Source organism: Equus caballus, chromosome 6 (genome assembly GCF_041296265.1).
Source record: "Equus caballus isolate H_3958 breed thoroughbred chromosome 6, TB-T2T, whole genome shotgun sequence".
In the NCBI taxonomy this organism is placed as follows: domain Eukaryota; kingdom Metazoa; phylum Chordata; class Mammalia; order Perissodactyla; family Equidae; genus Equus; species Equus caballus.
Window position 1 is genome coordinate 25,376,086 of NC_091689.1, and position 22,993 is coordinate 25,399,078.

The 22,993-nt window shown below is 54.3% G+C and overlaps 1 long non-coding RNA gene across 1 annotated transcript; it reads left to right on the forward strand.

The window, feature by feature from the left end:
• Positions 1-2,699: 2,699 nt before the first annotated feature.
• On the forward strand, positions 2,700-7,678 carry LOC138924604 (uncharacterized). Its single transcript, XR_011439593.1, has 4 exons — positions 2,700-4,073; positions 6,138-6,241; positions 6,379-6,844; positions 7,000-7,678. It is a non-coding gene; the product is annotated as an uncharacterized lncRNA (long non-coding RNA).
• Positions 7,679-22,993: the final 15,315 nt, after the last annotated feature.

Here is a 22,993-nt window from a genome sequence, read left to right on the forward strand (position 1 = left end):
TCCCTGCATCCCGGTGTGTGTTGGAGAGGTCCTGGCATTTGCCCTTCTGCCTGGTGCCTGTCCGGTGCCTCTGAGACGAGGGTATCGGTGGGGTGAGGCCACGGCATCGTCCCTCTAATTCTGAACTCTGCTCCTCTTCAGAGAATGGCTGCTGTGGAGCAGTCTCTTTTCTCTCATTCGATGCAGACATTCTGGCCTTTCTAGCAGAAGTTCCTGCAGCGACGGCATCGGTCTCCTGTGTGGCGCGGGCTTCTCCAGCTCCAACGTGATTTCCACTGGCTTCTGTGAGCCAAACACCTATTCTCACTCTGCCATTTAATTGAAACTCACCTAGGGAACAGTTGCCTTTTTTTTACATAGACAATTTCTTTAGAGCATGTTTTGGTTTATGGAAAAATGGCACCAAAAGTACAGAGAGTTGCCGCCCCCGCAGTTTCCTTTGTTAGCGTCGTGCGTGAGTGCAGTAGGCCTGTTACAACCCATGAACCAATATTGATGGATTATTATTAACTAAAGTCCGTAGTTCACTTTAGGCGTCACTCTTTGTGCTCTAAAGTTCTATGGGTTTTGATGACTGCATCCTGTGATATATCCACCATTGCAGCATCCTACAGAATAGTTTCGCCTCCCGAAACTGACCTGTCCTCCACCATACATCCTTCTCCCCTTTCCGCTGAGCCCTGGTCCCCCTGATCTTTTTACTGTCTCTATAGTCTTGCCTTGTTTGTTTTCTGTGATGGGATAACGGATCGCATTTATAGGATGAGGGGAGACAGCCATAAGAGAAGAGAGCTTGGAGATTCAGGAGAGAGGGTGCATGCCTGGTGGAGTAAGGTCCCAGGGAAGCCCGGAGAAGGTGAAGCAAAGGCAAAGAGCAGCCTGCGATGGAAGAGCAAAGCCCTTTGTCCTGGAGACAAAAACCCTTTTGACCTAGAGAGGGCTTTGGGAAGGCTGGTGGGGTCTCCAGGCACGTAAGGAGGTGGTGGAATTGTCTCCGAGGGGAAGGGGGACAGTGAGAAAGAGCAGACGATGAACACGGAGACACCTCGCTGGGCAGCAACGAGCATGTTCTAAGGCTCAAAACCATGGCTTGTAAGTGACTAAAACCAGCTGAAACGCAGCGCCGGGTTGGCAAGGCTTGCGTGGCGGAAGGACGGGGACCAAGAGGGTCACAGTGCTAGTGGACGATGGGAAGATGGGGCCTGTCGGGCCAGCAGTGAGCGGGAAAGGATCTACCTGGGAGCGTGGCTTCTACTTCCGAGGTCTCCGATGTCACATCTTGTTTCTCTAACCCTGTCCACGTGTGGACAACACAGAAGAGTCAGGGGGCTCTTCCACTTTGTGGGAAGTGAGGTCTGGTCTACACTGCTCTCAGTCTGGGGAACCGGGATTTTAAAGACCCGGAAACCACGTGGAAGACTCCTCTCCAACTGCTTTCACCCCGGAAATCTGTGCCCAGAACAAACGGCTCTTTGCAAAACATCTCTTTCCAAAGAACTCTTTCAATTCTTTTTTTTTTCTGTTAACATTTTGTGTTTTCATAAAAGCCATATTCCATCAGTGCTATTCTGTAGCACTCTTTCAGAGCCAGATCTATTTTTTAAAAAGCATTTGGCACTCTGAAGTGTTACATGTGGCTCAGTGAAAACAGCAATATGCAGAGATTCAAAAGATGTCACTCCACGTTAGGTACAAAACGTGATCAGCCTTAATTATGATCCAACACAAACATGGCATTCAGATGTGGCGCGTGGGCGGCAAGGGGACATCTTCGTTGGAAGGAGAGAACTTCGCCCTTCAGGGCGTAAATTTCCAGTGCCTTCTGAACTGCTCACCAGCAGAAACAGAGAGGGAAAGAAACTCTGTCCTAGTCATGTCCTGAAGAAGAATAGCTGCTCAAGGTGAGCCAATTCGGGTTCTGCAGGATTCCCTAAGTGCAACCTTGCATCTGACAAATAGGGCCAACCAGCCAAAGCATGTCTGTTCCTTTGGCGAGGGGGCCTTCCTACAGACATGAGCTGTGGTGGCCTGGCCCTCCCTCTGGCTTCCTCAGCTGAGCCCTTGTACTTGTGGTCTTACTGAATCCTTGCCACGGTCCTAGCAGAGAGCAATGTGATTGCCAGCATACACAGATGAATGAGCCGGGGTTCCTGGAGATGAGGTGGAGGAGGCAAGAGCAGAGCTGAGGTTTGCCTCCAGCATCCACGTATGTTCAACACGCTGGGCTGTCACCTTACCAATAAAGAAAATGCCAACCATCATCCTGGTTAGCGCCTAGCCCAGGTATAAGCAGGACCAGGGTAACTCTTAGGGTTTCAGGTCAAGATGACAAACAGTTGTATCAGTGGGGGAGGTAGCCACCTCACCGTGTTGTTGTTGGAAGCCTGTGTGTGCATAAGAAGAGGCTGTCCTCTTGGGAAAAGGCCAATGGCATTTTGGCCATGGCCAAAAATTAATCAATTAATCATCAGGACTGTGTTTAAAATGACCCTAGTTGGTTACAGCTTCCCGCCAGTACCTGTGCTTCTGCGAGCCAGCCAACCAGTGACAGACCACCCTTCTGGAGAGCCAGCCAACCAGTGATGGCTCCGCCCTTATGAAGGTAACAATCAGTGACATCACACTCTTCTGGAAAGTCAACCAATCACTGACTACCTTGCCTTGTGAAAGCCAGCCAGTCAGTGACAGCCCACCCTTCTGGGACAGCTGGGACCCTGTGAGGACCTGAGACCCTTGTGTTGTGTGTAGCAGAGGAGGAAAGCCAGGCCTGGAGAGTGGCCTGGAGCATCCAAAGTCTCTCATCAAGAAGGTGGTGGCGCCCAGGCCAGACCCTGCTCCTCTGCCTCGCCACCTCCAGTCCCAGCTGTTGCTCCTCACGTGCCACAAATGGGAACAGGACGAGGACGTCCAGGAACTGACTCAGGTGGAGCCAGCCTGGCCCCGCACGTGGTCCACCACGTCAGCACGTCATTGGCTATTGATGGTTGATCCATAACAATGAAAATTTAGAGGGCAGCCTAAGCTATCTAACTAAACAGTAATTACAAATGCGTCCAAGGCGATGTTCAATTCAGCGTGCACCTGTGGAACACCTGTGCTGTGTGAGGCCCCACACTGGGCTCTGAGAACAGCATGGACAAGACTGCAAAGTGACTCAGAGCAAGGCTGGAAGAACGATTAACGCCTGGGTGTGACTGCTGCCTTGCTCACTTTTGTGTTCCAAAACCTCTACGCCCATCAGGAAGGAAAACTTGAATTACATGGAGGGTGGCTCCCAGGGGCTCTGAGAGTCGGGACTCAGTGGCTGGACCACAGAGGAGCAGAGGCGGTTTGTTCCGCTCAATTCATGGCAGCCGCGTTGGAACACGGGGGGAGCGGGCTCCTCCTTGGGCCTGGTTGAGTAGGAGCTCGGAAGGATGTCAACAGAGCCCTGCTTCCACGGAAACGGCATGGTGACTGTTCTTTTGTCTCTTCTGTATCTCGTGGTGGTTGAGCTGCTGATGTTGGTGTTCCAGTCAATGGCTTGACTAAGATGAAGGGTCGGCCCCTACAGGCCATGTGTGGGACTTCCCAGTTTGTGGTTTAAATAGAAGGATCCTCAGTCTCAAGGTGTCAGGAAGACTTGGGACTTCCAAGAATGATGACTAACTTGGTGTGCCATCCTGGTCTTTATTTCTACATTGCTTGTAGTTACTTGGAATTTGGTGGGGATCTGTGCAAATAAAATGGGGACAAGCAGTGGCTGGGACGAGAGCCCCCGGCTCCTCTGGATGCTCACGGAGCAGGTCTCAACAGAGAGCGTCAAGGAGAAAGCCTGGGTTTCAGTTATTCTGGTGATCTTGACCCAGTTTCCTTCCTTCGGGCCTGGGATGGGGAGACTCAGTTCCCCCATCTGTGGCATGAGGTTGTTGACACTGGAGACATGCTGTCTGTCCCAGCTGTAAAATTCTCTTTCCTTGAGTTTTTGGCAAAACAAGACTCTGCTATAGCAGGAGGCGTCCGGGAGCCAAGACCTGGATAAAGAAGACCCTGGAGTGACTCCGGACCCCGTTGCATGGGAGGCACAGAGCCAGGTGAAGCCAGCATCTCTCTGGGACATTCGGGTGTGGGGGGCAGAGAAAGGGATCGGGGGGCTGTGCTCACCCCCAGATCCAGCAGGGCCATCACCGCCTGCTTCTCTTCTTCTCTCTCGTTTTAGGGTTTCAGCTTTTGATTTCCTAGCGATTTGTTTTTGACTGGTGAGCTGTGCCTGACGTGTAGCCTGGTACAGCCACACGGGGATGAAGGGAAAATGACAGGCGCTGGGTACAAGCCAGCAAACTGGCCTTTTCAGCTTCATCTTAATTTGCCAGAAAGCTCTCCCCTTCTCACCCCAAGCATCTCACTAGATGCCGAAAGCCTGATGCCCTAATGTAGGGGATCGCAATTATTCTAAATTAGGCAGACAAGCACATTTCAGCGCGTTTTCCCCCATCTGTCTAACTTGAAGGTTCTGTGGTTTGGAATGAGTCATGTCTTCAGCACAGAATCCTGGACCAGGAGGAATGTTCACATGTAATCCTTGCTCTCCCATTGTCTGGATGCTGAGACCGTCCAGCCCCCTCCCAGGGCCAGGGTGTTGGCTTTTTGGATGGACCTTGACTGAGAGGGATCCATGGTTCCCCAGCCACAGAGCAGCGCCACGTCTCCAAGGAACCCCGCCCGAGAAACTCCTCTTGGGCCCGTTCTGGGTGGTCCCCATGTCTCAGGTCCCAGGGACCATTCACAAGTGACACACAGCTCACACGTGTCTCATCGGCCCCAGAGGGCAACTCGTTGAGAGCCCCGTCTTCTCTTGTCTCTCTATCTCCCAGGAGTCTGGGACCATGTCACTTGCTCAGGGTCACTGCTAGACGGTGGTGGGGTGACACTTGACCTTGGGGACCCATGGACCTCATTTTCCCAACTGTAAATGGGGACAGTTGCTATCCCTGGCTCAGCTCATGGATGCGAGTGACAGAGCAGGGCGGCCTGGCTCCATAGACGTTTGCTGATGTCTCTGCTGACCTGTCTCTGAGGTCCAACTGTTATTTTGCTTGAAGCCATTTTTTTTAAAAAAATTGAGGTGAAATTCACTCAACATAAAATTAGCCATTTTCAAGCGTATGTTTCAGCAGCATTGAGCACGGTCACGATGTGTTGCAACCAGCACCTCTGTCAAGTTCCAAAACATGTTCTTCACCCCAAAAGGAAATGCCATACCCACTAAACTGACTGGAAGCAGTTTCAGCTTCCCTCTCGGACCCTCAGTGGAAATTTCCCTCAATGGCGGAGGCCGGGGGTGAGGGCAGGCAGGGAACGGACACAGCCGGGAGAAGCTCGGGGCTGACTCAGCGTCACTATGGGCCACCCCGTTCTGTGCAAGAAGTGAGAGCAGACAACGGGACAGCAGGCAGGGTTCCCAGTGGACATGGACCCTTCCTCTGGATCACTGGTGGCTGTGTGACTTTGGGAAAATTAACTTCCTTAAAAAGGAGAGTCTAATAATACTCTGCAGGGTTGATGTGGGGACAGTTGGGGTGCCACAGGTGAGAAAGACCTCTACTTGGCGGGGCCTCACCATGCTGTTGCTCTTCTCCCTTGCTTGGAATGGAGATAACTCTGGTTTGGATGGCGCAGAGGCAGTTAAACGGGGGCATTCCTTGTTGGATTCTTCTGCTGTTTGGAGATGCTCCCCAGCTGAGCTGAGGACCAGGAATAGTAGGGACAGTGTCCTCCTGGACAAGGGGCTGCTCCTCTGTGGTCGAGGAGGTAGGCTGTGTTTCAGTAGAGAGAGGTCTGCAGGTCCTGGTGCTGCCTGACCCCCCGGGAGCAGCCCTTGGCCATCACTGCCCAGGTGGCTGGCTCTGCCCTGCCCTCTTGCCCACCAGCATCCTTGTCTTACCCATAGGTAAGCCCAGCTTGGCTGCATCTCTATCCGGAGGACCCTTGGATGCTGCTGGGCTTGCTGTCCTGTCTAATGCAGAGCTGCCCAGCTGAAAACCCCATCTGTCTTGTCGCGGCTTGAATACTCCCGTGGACGAGGAGCTTGCTCGCTTCAGCAGCACCTGTGTGCTGGAGTAATGGAATGAATGAGCTCACGCAAATCTTGTCCACAGCTTGTCGATTTGAACTGAAGTCAGCTTCGGGACAGGGAGGCGAGGATCTGAGGAGACCACGGACACGTGGATGCATGGGGGCCGCCTGTTGCAAGGGATCTAAGGTGTCTGAGAGGTTCTGAAGCTGTGTGTGGCTGTGAGGCCCAAGGCTGCGAGGCTCGGTCGTGCATGGGTGGATGGTCTCCACTGGCCTCCTGCTACAGGCCGCCATGAAATCAGCTTTCCCACTGATATTTTCCAGAAGCCTCTCCAATGCCCTGAGCCCACGAGGGACCTCCACAGGGAGCCTACGACCCCTCATGCACGCTGCACACTTCCTCCTGCCCTCGTCCTCGGTGGGGTGGCTGACTCACCATCCACGGCTCTAGATGTGGCCGCTGGTTCTTCTCTCTCCCCGCCGCCGTCCCCAGCAGTGAGCCCGCACACCAGGAGCTCTACCAGCCTTGCCAGAGGCTGAGGCAGGTTTGTGAGGGATCCGGGTGGTGAGGTTAACCCACGACAGCCCATAGAAGCCGGCGGTTCTTGCCTGTTATCTTCAGAGGAGGTGGCGGTCCATCCTTTCACTCCGCCAGAGTACAAACAGCTCTAGTGTGATCTGCACTCGTCACTTTACCCAGAGAGGCGGGGAAGGCTGGCCGGCCGCCCTCCGCCAGAGGACGCCCTGAGTTGGTCCACGCGCCTCGTCCCGTGTCTCACTCACTTGGAAGGTGAGTTCTAAGTGCACACGAGACTCACCCTCCTCAGCATGGATTGACCTCACCCTGGTTTCCCTCTGAGCCTTGGGACACAGGTTGGGGGGCAAGGAGAGCTTTGGAAAGGAGAAGAGGCAGAACTCCAACCCCGATGGTCTTTGTCCCTCTAGGTGGGAAGGACACCCCCCTCCCGCACCAGAACTCAAGCTGCTGGAAGCAGGGGGCGTTCTGCTCTGCCCGTGGCTGTGGCCCTGCGCTGGATCAGGGCCTGGAGGACAGATGAATGCGCCCCCAGCAGGGGTCTCTGAGTCATCCCCATCCCGTCCCAGGCAGGACTAGCCTAGACGGTTGATGCAGCAACAGGATGCGGCCAAGGGCAGAGCCTAGCCCCTGAAGAGAGTGGGGCGGGAGCCCACTGTGGGAGGATGGTGGTGTCTGGGTCGGGGAATGGTCAGGCTGGGCATTCATGCAGCAGCCACTGCGGCCAGGAGCTGTGGGATGGCGACCAGGTGAGGCAAGGGACGCTGTCCCGTGGGGTGGCAGAAGCAGGGCTGGAGCAACAGGTAGATGGGTACCAAGCTGCGTTTCCCAGGTATCCATGCAGGAAGCCCTGGATGAGAGCCGGGGCTAAAGCCTGAGCCAGGGGACCATTGGTCAGCCAGCTGTGGCCTCGGGGCGCTGGACCCCTGTGTCAGTGAGGACTCTCCAGAGAAACAGAACCGTGTATATATATATACACATATGAGATTTATTATACATATATATTTATTATACATATGCATACATTTATTATAAGTATATATTTATTATGTATACATATAATATATATCTGAGGTTTATTATAAGGAATTGTCTCTCATGATTGTTGCGGCTGACAAGTCCCCAGATCTGCAGTTGACAAGCTGGAGACCCGGGAGAACGATGGTGGAAGTTCCAGTCCAAAGGCTGGAGGATCAACACCGAGGAAGTGTCGAAGTCTCAGTTTGAGTTCAAAGGCGGGAAAAAGTTGATGTCCCAGCTCAGCAGTCAGGCAGGAGGGGTTCCCTGTTACTCAGACTTTTTGTTCTATTCAGACCTTCAACTGATTGGATGAGGCCCACCCACACCAGAGAGGGCCATCTGCTTTACTCAGTCTATCGATTTAAATGTTAATCTCATCCAAAGCCCTCACAGAAACGCCTAGAATAATGTTTGACCAAAATATCTGGGTGTCCGATTGAGTTGACACATAAGTTTAGCCTTACACCTCCATCAGTGCCCACTCCCACTGGTTTCCTGGCTGCACCCCAGCCCAGCAAGGGGGAGGGGGTGACAGACTCCTGGTGCATTGTGCTGGAACTGCCTCAAGTGTCCACAGACCGCATCCCAGAGAGGCCCATGGCCAGTGACCAGGAGAGCCGGCCAGCCTGCCAGGTTTCTGGCTTCACGGTGCCCCACTGCCTGCACAGTCACATGTCTTAGATTTTTCTGGGCTATAAAAAAATTCCCCTAAGATGCAAGAGCCTCAAACTTTGTGGGACTGTCTGTGTCTCAAAATCTTAGACTTTTTGCTTGGCGCTCGGCAAGTCCTGAGAGAGCTAAGCAAATCTGATTCCCCCCGAAAATCCAATACCCGTGTACACTCGGCCTGGGCAGATTCAGTTTTCTCCCCACGTTTCATCCTTCGGTCTTCCTTAGGGAGCAGCTCCTCACAGCCTCTGCAAGTGCTGACGTGACGTTCGGAGAGGTGACAGCTCACAGACAAGGTTTGCCACGTGGGAACCACATGGAAAGCAGCCTCCCACCCAGTTAATCCACAGAGGCCGTTTCGGTCTTTGCCGGTGTGCTGAGCGCCAGCTCGCTGACAACACAGACTCAGCCACACCTCGTACACACGCGCATGTGCACGCAGCAGACACGGATGCTCATCTGCACGCGGCGACCGTCTGAGCTGTGCTCTAAATATTTACCCCCTCCTTGTGGAAACGCCGGAATGAGTTTAACGGATGATAAACCGAGATATTCCCTTAAAAGTAGACCTCCTGTCTGGAACTTTTTTTTTTAAAGATTTTATTTTTTCCTTTTTCTCCCCAAAGCCCCCCGGTACACAGTTGTATATTCTTCATTGTGGGTCCTTCTAGCTGTGGTATGTGGAACGCTGCCTCAGCGTGGCGTGATGAGCAGTGCCATGTCCGTGCCCAGGATTCGAACCAACGAAACACTGGGCTGCCTGCAGTGGAGAGCGCAAACTTAACCACTCGGCCACGGGGCCAGCCCCCCATCTTGAACTTTTAAAAGCAAAGAATCTATTGTCGAAAAGCTCCTTTGTGTAAGGACGCCGACCTTCTGGACACAGCCACACACCAGGACATATGGGAATAAGGCCTGGAGCAGTTAAAGAGCTGCCACACAGCTCATGCATGCGGCACGTTAGGCCAGACGCTCCGAGAAAAATGCAATGTTCTACCTTAAGTTTATTTTCCTGTTTTTTTTTTTTTTTTTTTTTCCTGGAAACCTCCAATTCTGCTCTTGCTTTTCAAGACAGCAAGAAGGCATAGCATCTGTCTACCTGGAATAAGATACTGGCACAGAAGGCACCCCCAGGCAGCATGACAGGTGTTCCAGGGCCCCAGGCCTGTGATGTGCTGGTGTGGGGTGAACAACCAGCTCTCCTAAAAGCAAACGCTCTGCTCCCGCCGTGGCTGCTTTCACGCTGACAGCACGAGGTCCTCACTGCAGAGTTGGGAGGCGATGGTGTGCGACCTGTCCTTGCCAGGTGGTGAAGGCCGCCTCCAGTGCACTGCTGCAGCCTGTGGCTTTGGAGAAGAGACCCTTCCTTGTCCCAGGTGAAGCCTACCACCCGGTTCTCAGTGACCCGAGAGGGCTCGTGCATGACTGAGAGAGTCATACTGAGGGGCAGGGCTCGCAGTGCGGGAGCCAAGGTGGGAGCTCGTACTCACGATTCTCCTGTGCCATGAACGGCTCGTGACCCCCGAGGCATGGTTGTCTCTGCAGACCTGCTAACACAGGGCTTGGGAGCCACAGTGTGTCCATCATTTCCTGGGGGATACCACCCCGAGGGCTTGACCCCAGACCCCTTGGGAAGAGCGTGGGAGGAGAAATCTGTGTTCTATTTGTCACTCCAAGAGGAGACCAGCCACCACTCGCCTACCAGCTCTGCCCCAGACCTCATAGTGAAGACAGCTCGGTGCCAGCCTGGGATGTTCGAGCAGCCCGCCTCCTCGGTCCTCGGGCCCCACCTGTGGCCCAGGACGAACAGCGGCCGGGCAGGCCCATCACGGTTCTCTCCAGGATCTGGTTCCATTTCTGTTCTGTGACACACAGACATCTCTTCAGTGCGCATCTGATTGAAACTCTCGTAGAAAACGTCACAGCCACAAGGGGACTTTGCACAAGGCCTGTGCTGTGTGCAGAGCACAGAAGGCCTGCTCACGGCCCAGACGTGCCACACGCCTGCGGGTTCTCAGACAGTGGTGCCCGCCCCTCACTCTGCCTTTGTAATTTCCACTTGCCACGGAGTGACATGCTAACACGGGATCATCTGGTCATTTTGTGCAAACCTCACACTACACGTCTTTATTAGCAGGTGCTAAATTGCCACTCCAGCTGCTGAATAGTAACAATTAACTCCATTAACATCCAACAGCTGTAATTTTTGAGGAAATGAGAAACATTAATAACTACTACCAAAAGCTAAAAAACAAAGCCAAACAGAAACCCAGCATGCCCCCAAGGGTGAAATTACCAACATGGAGGAGGTGGTCCCAGGGTTCAGACAGGCCCCCAGGCCCCTGGAGGGTGGGGAAGGGACTTACCCCTCTGTGCAGGGCTGTGCCCCCACCCCCTGGGGGACAGCCAGGGGTCAGGGTGATTCCTTCCCGGGTCAGACTGCCCAAGACGCCAGCGGGGCCTGAGGAGGGAAACTGGAAGGAATGAAAGGGACACCCTCGGGGCCTGAGTCCCTGTGCCCTGGAGACGAAGTGGAGCAGAGTGTGGTGACTGCCTGGTGGATCGGTCATCCTCCATGTCTATGCCACGCGCATACATGAGTGTGTATGTACATATATGTGCACATACACCCTCACACACGTGTGCACCCCCACACAAACCCAAGCACATACATCCACGGACACCCACAGGTGCACATACACACTGCCCACCTGATACACATGTGCATACACAACCCTCACACATGTGCACATGCCATGCACATCGTGCACCCAGGTGCACACACACATGCACACCCTCACACGTGTGTGCGTGACTGCACACACAGGTTATCGCCCTTAGACCCAGCCACAGGGGTTCCTGCCCTGGGCCCTGCACTATTGTGAGGACACTGTAACACACACGCATGCACATGCACACTCACATGCACGTTCACAACGTCCTGAAGCACACCTGGGTGTCCAGGCCCTGGAGGAACGCCTCGCCACGTTTCTTGCCCTGTGTCCCGGAAAGAAAAGGTGGTCGTGTCGGGCTGTGCCGTCTGTGAGCTGCTGACAGTGTGGAGGAAACCCCTTCTGAGGGTGAGGAGGGTTGGGGGCCCAGGTGCTTAGATAAAATCAGACAAGTTAACCAGCTGGTCCGATCTTCCTCCTCAGAGAGCGCGAGAGGAAGGGACTTTTGCAAAGTAAAATGTCATTTCCAAGTAGAGACTTAATTTTCAACAAACTAAATAAAAAGTCAGCTTTGTTGAAATAATTTTAACTTAAAATTTCAGTATTTATTATGGGTTGTTTTCACCATTCATTTTAATAAATAATTTTGAATTTTAGATGAAAAGTGTCTTTGAAAAATACATATGGCTTGATCTTTATCTGTAATTTGTGCATTTGAATAAAATATTTGATAAAACACATGCATGTGGACATATGTCCACGTGTGTTCACGCACACAGGCACATGTACACACACACACGATCCTGTGGACATGCAGGCACATGGGCACACAAGACATATGGGCACACACGTACACACGTGGACTCACACCCACCCACACGGACACATGCACACGTGTGCATACGTCTGTATTTGCCGGCCCTGCGCTGGCTGACTCTCATGCAGAATCAAGAGGGCGAGGGACAGGTCGGAAGTGGGAGGGAAAGGAAGGAAGCGGAAGGCTGGGGCCTGTGTGCAGAGCTGGGGTCAGAGCTGGGGAATGCAGGGTTCTAGAGGGAGGGTCCCCAGCAGCATGGGGGTGCAGGATGGTTAGGAAGGGGGGAAAGGGCCCAGGGAAGGTTGCTGTAGCGTGAAGATGCCCCTCCTTTTAAAACCCTGACGAGAGGAGCCACGGGTACTGTACCGAGGAGGACCAGCTCCTTTTCCATAAGTTACACTCTTAACGAGGAGCTGCATGTGCATTCCTGAAGTGGGGGCACCCTGGCACCCCACTGCCCCCTCACTGCACGTTTCAACGGCTTACCACCCGCCCCTCGCAGAGGTGAAGGCTGCCTGTCCTTCTTTTGCTTTATTTCCTCGGATTTATTTCTGGACTCGGAGCTCCAGAGTGAAAGGGCTCGTGCTGAGATCTTAGGGTCATCCCAGCCGTGCATTCCTTGCATCCTGTTCCTTCGGGAGAGGCAGACATTCTCCAGGAATAATGCTCACACTGCGGGCTTCATTCGGAATCTCCCCGAGAGCACGTTATTCAGAATAGCAATATCAAGTTGTGGCTAAATAAGTCCGTCACTTCTAAATTAGTGTTTTTCAAGGAAAAAAAATTTTGCCGCATGCCAACTTGCAGATTCCATAAGTTTCCGTTTAATCTTATACTAAATTTAAAAAGGATTTAATTAGCAATTCATCTCTTTCTCTTTATTTACATTGTGTTTTTCTTGAAATGAGATTTGAAATGAATTCTATTTTTGTCCCAGGGCACCATGTGATTTAGAGCAGCGATAACGGGGGTCTGTGCTGCTGACACCTCTCTTCAGAGGGAAGCGCGTGTCTGTGAAACTGTGCCTTTGTCGTATAAATCGAATCACAGAGGCCCTCTACTCCCTGCCTCGGGCGGTGGGCTCTCAGACTAGGAGACCTGCCTGCACGTGCTCCCGGCTCTGCCCAGGCTCCTCCCTCATCTCCTCCCTCAGGGACTTTTCCTGGTTCCCGAGGGACACTGACGGCAAGCTGGCAGTGCTCCAGACCACTCCACAGCATTTGCCCCCTTCCAGCCCTTTTCTGGGCTGAAAGTGGGCAGGGGAGGTCTGAGAGACCCCTCTGGGCTGCACCATGGGGTGCCCAAATGCGATGGGTATTTGTTGCATTGGCCAACGAACCACCACTCTTTAGTCCGTCTCAGTCTCCAGCGTGTGAGCTTGCAAGCTACAGGGGTGTGTCCTCTTCACTATGAGAGATTCCTCCCAGTGGTACTCTGTGATCCGTGTCAGCAGCTCTGGGAGCCAGTTACCTGGAACACAGCCTCCCTGACCTTCCCTGGGGACCTTCCACCCCTCCCACAGGAGTGGGTGAATGCACTGTGTGGACATGGGTGCATGTTTGTGTGCATATGTGTGCAGGCGTGTATGTTGCACATGTGGATGCATGTGTGTGTGTGCATGGCTCGTGTGTGCACACACATGTGTGCAACAGAACAGCAGTCTGGGTGATGAAGACGGGCCAGCTGCAGCGGCTTTTGACCATGCCCTCCTTGCTCTGGCAGGTCTGCCCCTCATTCTGCAAACCTCACTTTCCTCCTTGTTTTGATACCCTCCAGGCTGGGGACCATCTTCTGCTCTGGGCAAGTGTCCTGGTGGCTGGTGCAGAGGAGCAGAGTTTGTCCTGGATGTATGGTCAGAAGTCATCTCACAGCCATCTGATATGCTATTCATTTCTTTTCCAGTTTTTTTCTGTCTGTGTTTCATTTTGGAAAATTCCTATTGCGATGTTTCAAATTCACTAATCTTTTCCCTTATAGTGTCTAATCTGCTGTTAATCCCATCCAGTGTATTTTTCATCTCAGACATTGTGGTTTTTTCATCTCTAGAAGTTCACTGGTTGTTTATTTTTTTTGTTTTTTGTACCTTCCATGTCTTTACTTGACATACTCAATCCTTCCTCCAGCTTCCTGAACAAACGGTTAGAATAACTCTTTCACTGCCCCATCTTTGTATCATCTGTGTTCTTTCTGGGTTGGTCTCAAATGACTTTTCTTCTCATCATGAGTCATATTTTCCTACTTCTTTGCATGTCTGGCAATTTTTGGTTAGATGTCAGATATTGTATATTTCACCTTCTTGGGTGCTGGATATTTTTGTCTTCCTGTGAATATTCCTGGACTTTGTGCTGAAATACAGTGAAGCTATTGGAAAAACTTCAATCCTTTTGGGTCTTGCTCTCAAGCATTGTCAGGTGGGCCCAGAGCAGTGTTCAGCCTGGCGTGAATTTTGCCCGGTTACTGGGGCAAACCCCTCTGAGCCCTCCACCTGGTCCCTGTGGATGGGGGGGTTCTGCACTCTCGCTGGTGTGGATGGGAGCTTCTCCTGGCCCTGTGTGAATGTCAGCACTCTTCTCTCCCCACTTCAGGTGGTTCTTTCTCCAGTTTGGAGCAGTTTCCTCACGTGCAGGCACTCATGGGTACTCAGCCGAGAATTCAGGAGGCCTTACAGACTTCCAGAGTTGTCCATGACCTCCAGCACCCTGACACGAGCACTTCAGGCACTGTGGCCTGTCTGAACCCAGCCCCTCAATCTGGGGGGTCTGCGGGCTCTCTCTGTGTCTCCCCTCCCTGTGCCATGACCTGGAGCCAACCGCAGCCCTCGCATCGTTTGTTTCCCGTCTTGGGATCATTGTCTTTTGTTCCCCGCACTCCAGTGTCTTGAAAACTATTGTTTCTATAGTTTGCTGGTTTTTTAGCTGCTTTAGGCAGGACGGCCAGAAGCGGAAGTCTTATTTGCAGTTTTATGGGGTGGGGGTTGGCTTTATCCTGAAGGGCATGGAAGCCACAGAAGCCAGCGGCTCCGTCCCTTAGCCTGGGGCTGTGCTACTAGATCCAATTAGAACATCTCCCTTCTCCCCAGAGCAGACCTGTGGTTTGTTGGACGGCCCACCCAAAGTGGGCTAGCACACAGCTAGGGTTCTGGGGGTGAGCTTTTCCTTGTGGCACACTGAAATGGCCATTCAGCTGCAGACCAAATTATGGGAAGATTGATCAAGGATAGCAGGAGACTGATGGCAGCTTTTGGGCTGCCCTTGACTTTATGAAAAGGAACTGATTACGAAATGAGCCCTAAGACCTCCAGGTAGACTGACATCCATTCTTTCTCAAGGGTTGGGGGGAGTCTGTCCCCATCTCAACCTAAGAGTGGCCTCAGGAGACCATCCTCCTTAGTATCTGATTATTGCCAGGAAGTGGCTGCATAGAACATTCTAAAACCAAAGTGATTGCCTTCCATTTCCTCAGAGGTGGCTGGTGACCGTCCTGTGTGATGTTGTCCCAACTGCCACCTCCACCTTGTCCCCACCACCTCCCGCTGCTTCACTGCCCTTCGAGCTCTTAGCGCCATCTCATGTATTCTTGATTATTTGCTTGTTAGAATGTAAGCCTGACACGTGATAGAGGTTCAGAAATGTTTGTTGAATGAAATAATGTTGCTCAGTGTTAGATTTTCACTCCATGGGTCGCCAGAATGACCTTGAGAGTTGTGCTGAGTCGGCTCAGGTGGCAGGCCTGTACACCCCTCACTGAGCCAGCATCGGATCTGGTGGCCCTGGGAAGGACATGCCGTGTGCAGTTGAGGCCACCTGTGGAGGGGCCGGCAGGGGACAGCGATGTGCCCAGCAATCCTGTCTCAGGGGGCATCTGGGCAGCACATCCAGTGCCCATTGCAGTGGCCAGTGAGAGTTCTGGCCCGCCGAGGTGGGGGGGTGGGGCCCCTGAAGCCAACATGGAGGGGTGTGACTACGATGTGGGTGTGTGAGGCTTGGGGTGGGAGATGAGCCCCCCAGCACGGGAGCCTTCCCACAAAATCCTCGCAGAGGGGGCCCAGAGTTTGTGGAGGGGATGAGTTTGGCGTCCAGGAAGACATGGGTGCGTTAGCTCCAGGAGGGCAACAGAGCAAAGATGGGCCCCACCAGCTGGCGGACCCCTCCTGGCCCGCTTCACTTCCCCTTTATATGCTGGGGCTTATGTAGACCCCGGTCCCTTTAGTTACGATGCAAACATCGTGAGACCTCGAGCACCAGTGTGTGCACATGTGTTTCTCCATGTTTAAGTGTCCTCCCTGTAAAAATGCCTCCTGCATTAAAGGGCTGTATCGGCCAGGACTCTGTGGAGAGACAGGACTGTTACGACATATACACACACACGCGTGCACACCCACACCCATCCTGTGACCGTGGGGTCTGGCAGGTCTGAAATCGGCAGGGAGGCCAGTCGGCTGGAGATCCAGGGCAGAGTGGATGCTGCAGTCTTGAGGACTGTTACGACATATACACACACACGCGCGCACACCCACACCCATCCTGTGACCGTGGGGTCTGGCAGGGAGGCCAGTCGGCTGGAGATCCAGGGCAGAGTGGATGCTGCAGTCTTGAGGACTGTTACGACATACACACACACGCGTGCACACCCACACCCATCCTGTGACCGTGGGGTCTGGCAGGGCTGAAATCGGCAGGGAGGCCAGTCGGCTGGAGATCCAGGGCAGAGTGGATGCTGCAGTCTTGAGGACTGTTACGACATATACACACACACGTGTGCACACCCACACCCATCCTGTGACCGTGGGGTCTGGCAGGGAGGCCAGTCGGCTGGAGATCCAGGGCAGAGTGGATGCTGCAGTCTTGAGGACTGTTACGACATACACACACACGCGCGCACACCCACACCCATCCTGTGACCGTGGGGTCTGGCAGGGAGGCCAGTCGGCTGGAGATCCAGGGCAGAGTGGATGCTGCAGTCTTGAGGACTGTTACGACATACACACACACGCGTGCACACCCACACCCATCCTGTGACCGTGGGGTCTGGCGGGCAGGCCAGTCGGCTGGAGATCCAGGGCAGAGTGGATGCTGCAGTCTTGAGGCAGAATTGCTTCTTCCTCAGGAAACCTCAGTCTTTTTTTCTTAAGGCCTTCAACTGATTGGATGAGGCCCACCCCCATTATGGAGGGTAATCTGCTTACTTAAGGTCAACTGACTGTAGAAGTTAATCACATCTAAAAAATACCATCACAGCAACTACTAGCTGGTGTTTGACCAAACCACTGGGCACTGTGACCCAGCCAAGATGACACCTAAAATCAACCATCACAGGGGCTAATAGGGTTTGGACAACAACCTTACCTGTTGGTGGAGCAGATTTTTTCGAGGAGGCTGGAAGAGGGTATGTGTGTGTGTTGGGGGTGTACAGGGAAGAAGGGGTCACCAGCCACGCAGATGGTTGTGCATTGGTGTCCCAAGGCCTATGGAAGGGTGAACTGACGCCCTGCCCCACAGCTGTGCCATTGGTGTACTGGGCGCAAACCTCTTTCTTCCTGACTGGCTGGACTGAGAGACGTCCCTGATGCGTAGGCTGTCTCCTCACCTTCCCACACCCCAGGGCACGGGCCCCCACCACATGGCAGGATGATGGGGTGCCAAGCCTCGGGACCCTGCTGTAACCAGGCAGTGCCAGGGGGCAATCATTGAGATGGGCAGAGAAGAAAGCAGCCAGTTCCAGAAACTTCCGCAGATTCTTCCTTCTGGCCCTGTGCCACAGGAGCCCACCCTTCCAGCCTCATTATTCTGCGGATGCTCCGGGCTTGGGGGTGGGGATAAACAGGGCGCCAGCGCCATCATCCTAACCCCTAGAACCTCGTCCAGCCCAGGGTTCCTGTTTCATATTTAGGGCAGTGGGTGGATGCCTTGAAACTTGAGAAACTGTTACTTCAGCTCTTAAAATTGTTGTGGATTGACAAAAATTTCCCCTCCGTGCCTCCACCTTTGGAACGAGACTCCCTGGGCTGGACTGGTTAGCCTGGCTTAACAGCAACTGGCTAGTCCTGTGCAGAGGCTCCTGGGGGCCCAGCGTGGAACAGCCCTCAGCTGGGACGCGGCCAGAGGGAGCCATCCTTCCCTGGCTCTCAACCCTGGACCTCGGTCCTCATCTCAGAGGTTTGGGAATTTAATGCTGCTTGCAGTGTGCATCGAGGGTGCAGACTGGAATTCTGGGTGGGTGTCCAAAGCCGGCAACACATGAGCCTTGTAGTTGCCCCTGCAACCTGGGGCTGGGAGCCAGAGGCCACCAGAATGTGCCTGGAGGATGCCCCCCATAGTCCCTGGGCTGAGTGACCACTGGAGCACACGCAGACGTTCAGAGGAGAGTGCCCAGAGCACTGCCCGGGTCACACCAAGCTCAGGTGTGGGTGGCGGCTGCCTGGGACCCCATTTCATCGCCTGCAGCTCGCATCTCTTGTCAGGTGCCCCTGTTACCTGTCGGACGGATGTCTGATGCGTCTTCCATCTACTCTCGAGCCTACCTCCGCTGCAGTGCAGACTGGAGCTGCAGCACGCGCTTCTAGAGCCCAGACAGAGGCAGGTGGGTGCAGGGGCGCGGCAGGGGCCGGCTTGGCGACTAGAACCAGGCAGGATGGGGCTGGGCAGGCTGGCTCCTGGGTGGCTGTGTCTTCCCATCACAGGGCAGTGGAGCCCCAACACAGAAGGGCCGGCCATCGTCGGACGTGCTCACGAAGCCCTGATCACCAGGAACTCTGTGGTCTCCCTGCTTCCCTCCATTCACAGCCGTCTTCAGAAACCCTCAGAAGACAGTGTCAAGAGTCTACGTCTTGTTGCTCTGCATCTGACATCTTTTAAGGGAGTCATCCGGGCCCATGGAAGCAGAAGGATGGATTCTGCTCTGCCCCACGCCGCCGGTCTGTTGTCAAGAGGAAAGATCTCTGACGGTTTTATTGAAGATGCTGCTTCCTTGCTGTCCCAGGCGGTGCGCCCCTCGTCTGTGTTAAGCGAAATTCGTAATAGCTTCTGACGGCAATGTGTGCTGAGGATGCTCATCAGACGCGGCCTCAGGCAGCTCGTTCCCCTCTCAGGAGAGGAGGAGAGGGCAGAGGCAGCGGCTTAGCCAGGGAACCGGCTCGCTTTTCTTTACAAAGTTGGCCTTGCAGGTGGTGGAGGCAGAGCAGAGGGTGCTGGTGAGGACACAACCGAGATGAACGTGCTCTTTCCGTACGTGGCTCGGAGCTCTCCCGCCGGTGCACGCAGCCTCGAGTTTGGACACCAAAGGGCTCCGGACCGTGGCCCCACTGCGGGGAGGTGGACCAGCCACCCGGAAATGGCCTGTGGTGCCTCCAGGGCCAGAGGAAGGTTCTGCGTCCCCTTGGAATGATGCTGAAAGAATCGAGGCCTTCTGAGGTGTGAGGGGACGAGGACGTCGTGAGCTTGTTGATCGGGAGTGTCCCCTGATGTCCACATTCCTTCCCCACCACTCCTGAGCATGCAGCCTCACCCTCGGGGTCCTGAAAAGAGCTGCAAGGACTCAGGAGAGCCAGGCTGGAGCAGCAATGAGGTCATTTATGCTCAAAAGCCAGAAAGAAGCTTCGAGATCATCCAGTCCCATACCCTCTACTGCTGGAGAGAGGACCCAGGCCTGGAGGGGCCGGGACTGGAGGCTCCATCTCTCTGCCGGAGGGAGCAGCCCTGTGGGTCCCACCCCTGCAAGCTGGGCATTCTCGACTAGCTTGAACCTCCTGAGAGGCGGGCCTCACGTCCCTGTTCACCAGGGGCCACCCAGGGGTGGGCCTTCCCACCATCGTGGCTACCCGAAGCTCGCCTCCATCTCAACTGCCTCCCGCCCTCTCTCCGCCTCACGGCAGTCACAGTGCCCTTTGCAACTCCAGAGCCGTGCTCCGAAAACACTCAGGCCTGGGTCATGGGTGGAACCGAGACCCAAATCCCAGGCCCTCGGGGATCCCATCCCCCATGGGCAAGTGTGGGGCCAGAGGAATGAGGCACCAGGACGGGGAGCCTGTGTGACAGGTGTGTGCCACTGCTGGCTAGGACCTAGCCTCAGTCTGTGCTCGGCCACCGCAGGCTGGGCTGGCCACGTGCCCGGGGCAGGTCGGGGCTCTCCAAGGGCGAGGAGAGCAGTCCAGTCCGTGTGTCCTCAGCGTTCTCTGAACCTCTGTCCACTCCTGGCCTTGGCTGGAACCAGGTGGTACCGTTCCTGTACCCCAGCTCCACCTCAGGGCTGGAATGTGGTGCAGGGTATGTCTTGCTTTCTGTTCCCATTCCAGAACGTTCCATTCTGTCCTCCAAAAGCCCACCCGTGGACCCTGTGTTGCCTGCTGTCCCTCTGCATGCCATCTTCCGTGGACTTCCTGCTGCTCCTCCATCTCCTGAAGAGGCTGCCTCAGCTTCCCCCCTCCACACCGCTGCTCTTGTCCTCTTTCTCCAGGACCTTCCCGTGACCTCCTCAACTTGGTGGCCTGTCCCCTTCCTCTCAGCCGTGCCCTCCTGTGGCTGCACTCCTGACCTCGTCATCAACGGCCCGACGCCTTCCTGTCAACTCACTCCAAACCCGCTTTTCCTTTCCCAGGGCCAGCGCGAGGTGGACGCGCATTAGGTGCCGGGAAGGCCAGCCTGGAATGCAGGGATGCTACGGACGGTCCACAGAGCTGTCACCCAGCACCGATGGTGTCGTTGCTCTGCCTCACGGCCCAGGGTTTGAGGCCCATGAAGAATCAGCTTGTACCTCTGCCAATCACATGCAATTAATTGACGCCTAAATGAGCAAGAGTGTTTACTAAGACCTGTAGCGTGGCCAAAAATCTTTATAGAGCTGAGGAGGAGTAATTTTTTTTTTATCGTGGCATCATGGGGTTTCAAAGTTATTCCATAAAACGTGTGAGTCACGAACCCCACACTTGTTAAACTGGCAGATCCCACACCTGGTAAAACACTGTCTACGTCTTCTCGGTGGGGAGCCAGCATGCCCCGTCAAGTCGGTTTGATTGACACTGCGGCGGTTCCAATGGAAGTAAGGGGGTCAGACCCTCCAGTTCTGAGTATAATTTGCCTATCTCGGTGGGGACGGGAAGGGCGGCCCAAGCTCTATTGGGTACCAGAGATATCTGAGGCCAGAAAGAGTTAGGAAAACCAGTACACAAGAGGCCCTTCTGACTCTGCCCTTGGCCAGTGGAAGCAGTCAGGGACCCCTTCCCACCTGACCCCGGGGACCCGCCTCCCAAAGGGCAGCCCCCCCCACTGTCACCCTCAGTGCTGGCCCTCCTCCCTCCCACCTTCTCAAATCCGGCAGGGCAGGCACTTCCCAGGAACCGCTTGGGGAGGAAGTAGAGAGGTGGGGTAGCAGATGAAATGTGGCCCCAAAATTTATGTCCAGCCCGAACCTCAGAAAGTGACCTTTCTTGGAAACAGGGAAAACGATTTGCAAATGTAAATAGTTTAGAATCATGGATGAAATCATCTTAGGTCTAGGCGGGTCCTAAATCCAATGACTGGCGTCCTTATAAGAGGAGGAGAGAACACAGACACATAGAGGGGAGGAGGCGGGTGAAGATGGAGGCGGAGGTTGGAGAGATGCGGCCACAAGCCAAGGATGCCCCAAGGCACCCGAAGCAGGGAGAGGCAGGAAGGCTCCTCCCCAGAGCCTTCGGGGGGAGCATGAATTTTGGCCCTCTGCCTCCAGAACTGTGAGAGAGTAACTTTCTGTTGTAAGACACCCAGGTAGCGGTAATTTGTTATAGCAGCCCCGGGAAACTAATACGGGCAGGGCCCAGATAGCTTGCTGGACGCCAGCTGTCCACACATCCTGCCCCACCAGCCCAAGTCGCTGACCTGGGTGAGGGAGCATGGCCGGGGCCCTGGGCCTCTGCCAAACGTGCAGGGCTGCAGGTTGGGTTAACGTGTCCTCCCGAGCCGTGAAAACCCCTCCCTGCTCTCGCTGCGCGCCTCCGTCAGCCGTCCCCGGGGAGGCGGCTCCCTTAACGACGCTTCCCTTCTTGACCTTTCCAAACCGCTCTGCCTTTCTCCGAGTTTCGTGTGGTGCGGCGACCTGCTGACTGGGAGATGGCCGCGCAGGAGTGGGCGTCAGAGGGGCGCCGGGGAACAGCCAGTCCAAAGCCTGTTACCAACAGAGTTTTCTCGTTCTGAACACGAGAACCTCTTGTGCGTGCGTGTGTGTGTGTGTGTGCAATGTGTGTGTGTGCAGTGGGTATGTGTGCATGTGCGCGTGAAGCCTCGATATATAAAGCAGATCATGGAGGAGCTGGGCTGGTGAACCTGGGGAGAGCTCCTGGCGCCCCCCTCTCACCTGCTCCCCCCTCACTCCCCTGGCCTCCGAGCTGCCCTGGAGACGGTTTGGGATTCTTCAATCTGGTCCCATCATCTCATTTCACAGATGGGGAAACTGGCCCCAGACAGGGAAGTGAAATCCCATCATGCCCATCGGGGCAGAGCTGGAGGGGATCCAGGTGTGTGGTGTGTCCTGGAGGGGGTTGAGGGGGTACAAGTTTCTCCCCGTGGAGCAGGAACTCGCCCTGCCATCCCTGCCATGAGGAACTCTTCCCAAACCCCAGGCCATGCCCTCTTCCAGGAAGGGAGTTGTCCATGATGGTATCTGGAGAATAAGTGAGAGGCTCCTATCCCTCCGTCATGGCAGCATCAGGGAGACACCAGAAGAAGTGGTCCAGTATGAAATGGGGATCAGGAACAGCGAGATCAAGCTGACCAGGCAGCATTTTGTCTATGGAGGGGTAAGAAGCTTCCTTCACTCTGCTTCTCCATTCTCAGGATGAGGAAGAGTTCAGGTCTGAGTCACTGGTCACTTGGAAGCTTGGTGCTATGTCCCAGCAATGTGCCCCAGGACCTTTTCATGTGCTGTGCCTCCTGCCTGGAGCACCCTTCCCCATCCAACCTGAGAAACTCACTCATGTCCTCTAAGACCTGGCTTGATTCTCTCCACTTGGCCTGGTGTTGGTCACAGCCCCCCATACCTTTCTCAGCTTCCCTAGGCTGCGCCAGGTCACGGAGCATACCTGTCTCCCCAGCACGTCTTGAACTATCTACCGCTTTGTGTTAGTAAGTTTTTCCACATGTATACAGTGGCTTGAAGCCTCTGGGGTACAGACGGATTGATTATGGCTTCTACATCCTACAGATAATTTTTTTAAATACTGGACAATGTGTCCAGAAAATGGTTTTCTGGGTGAGC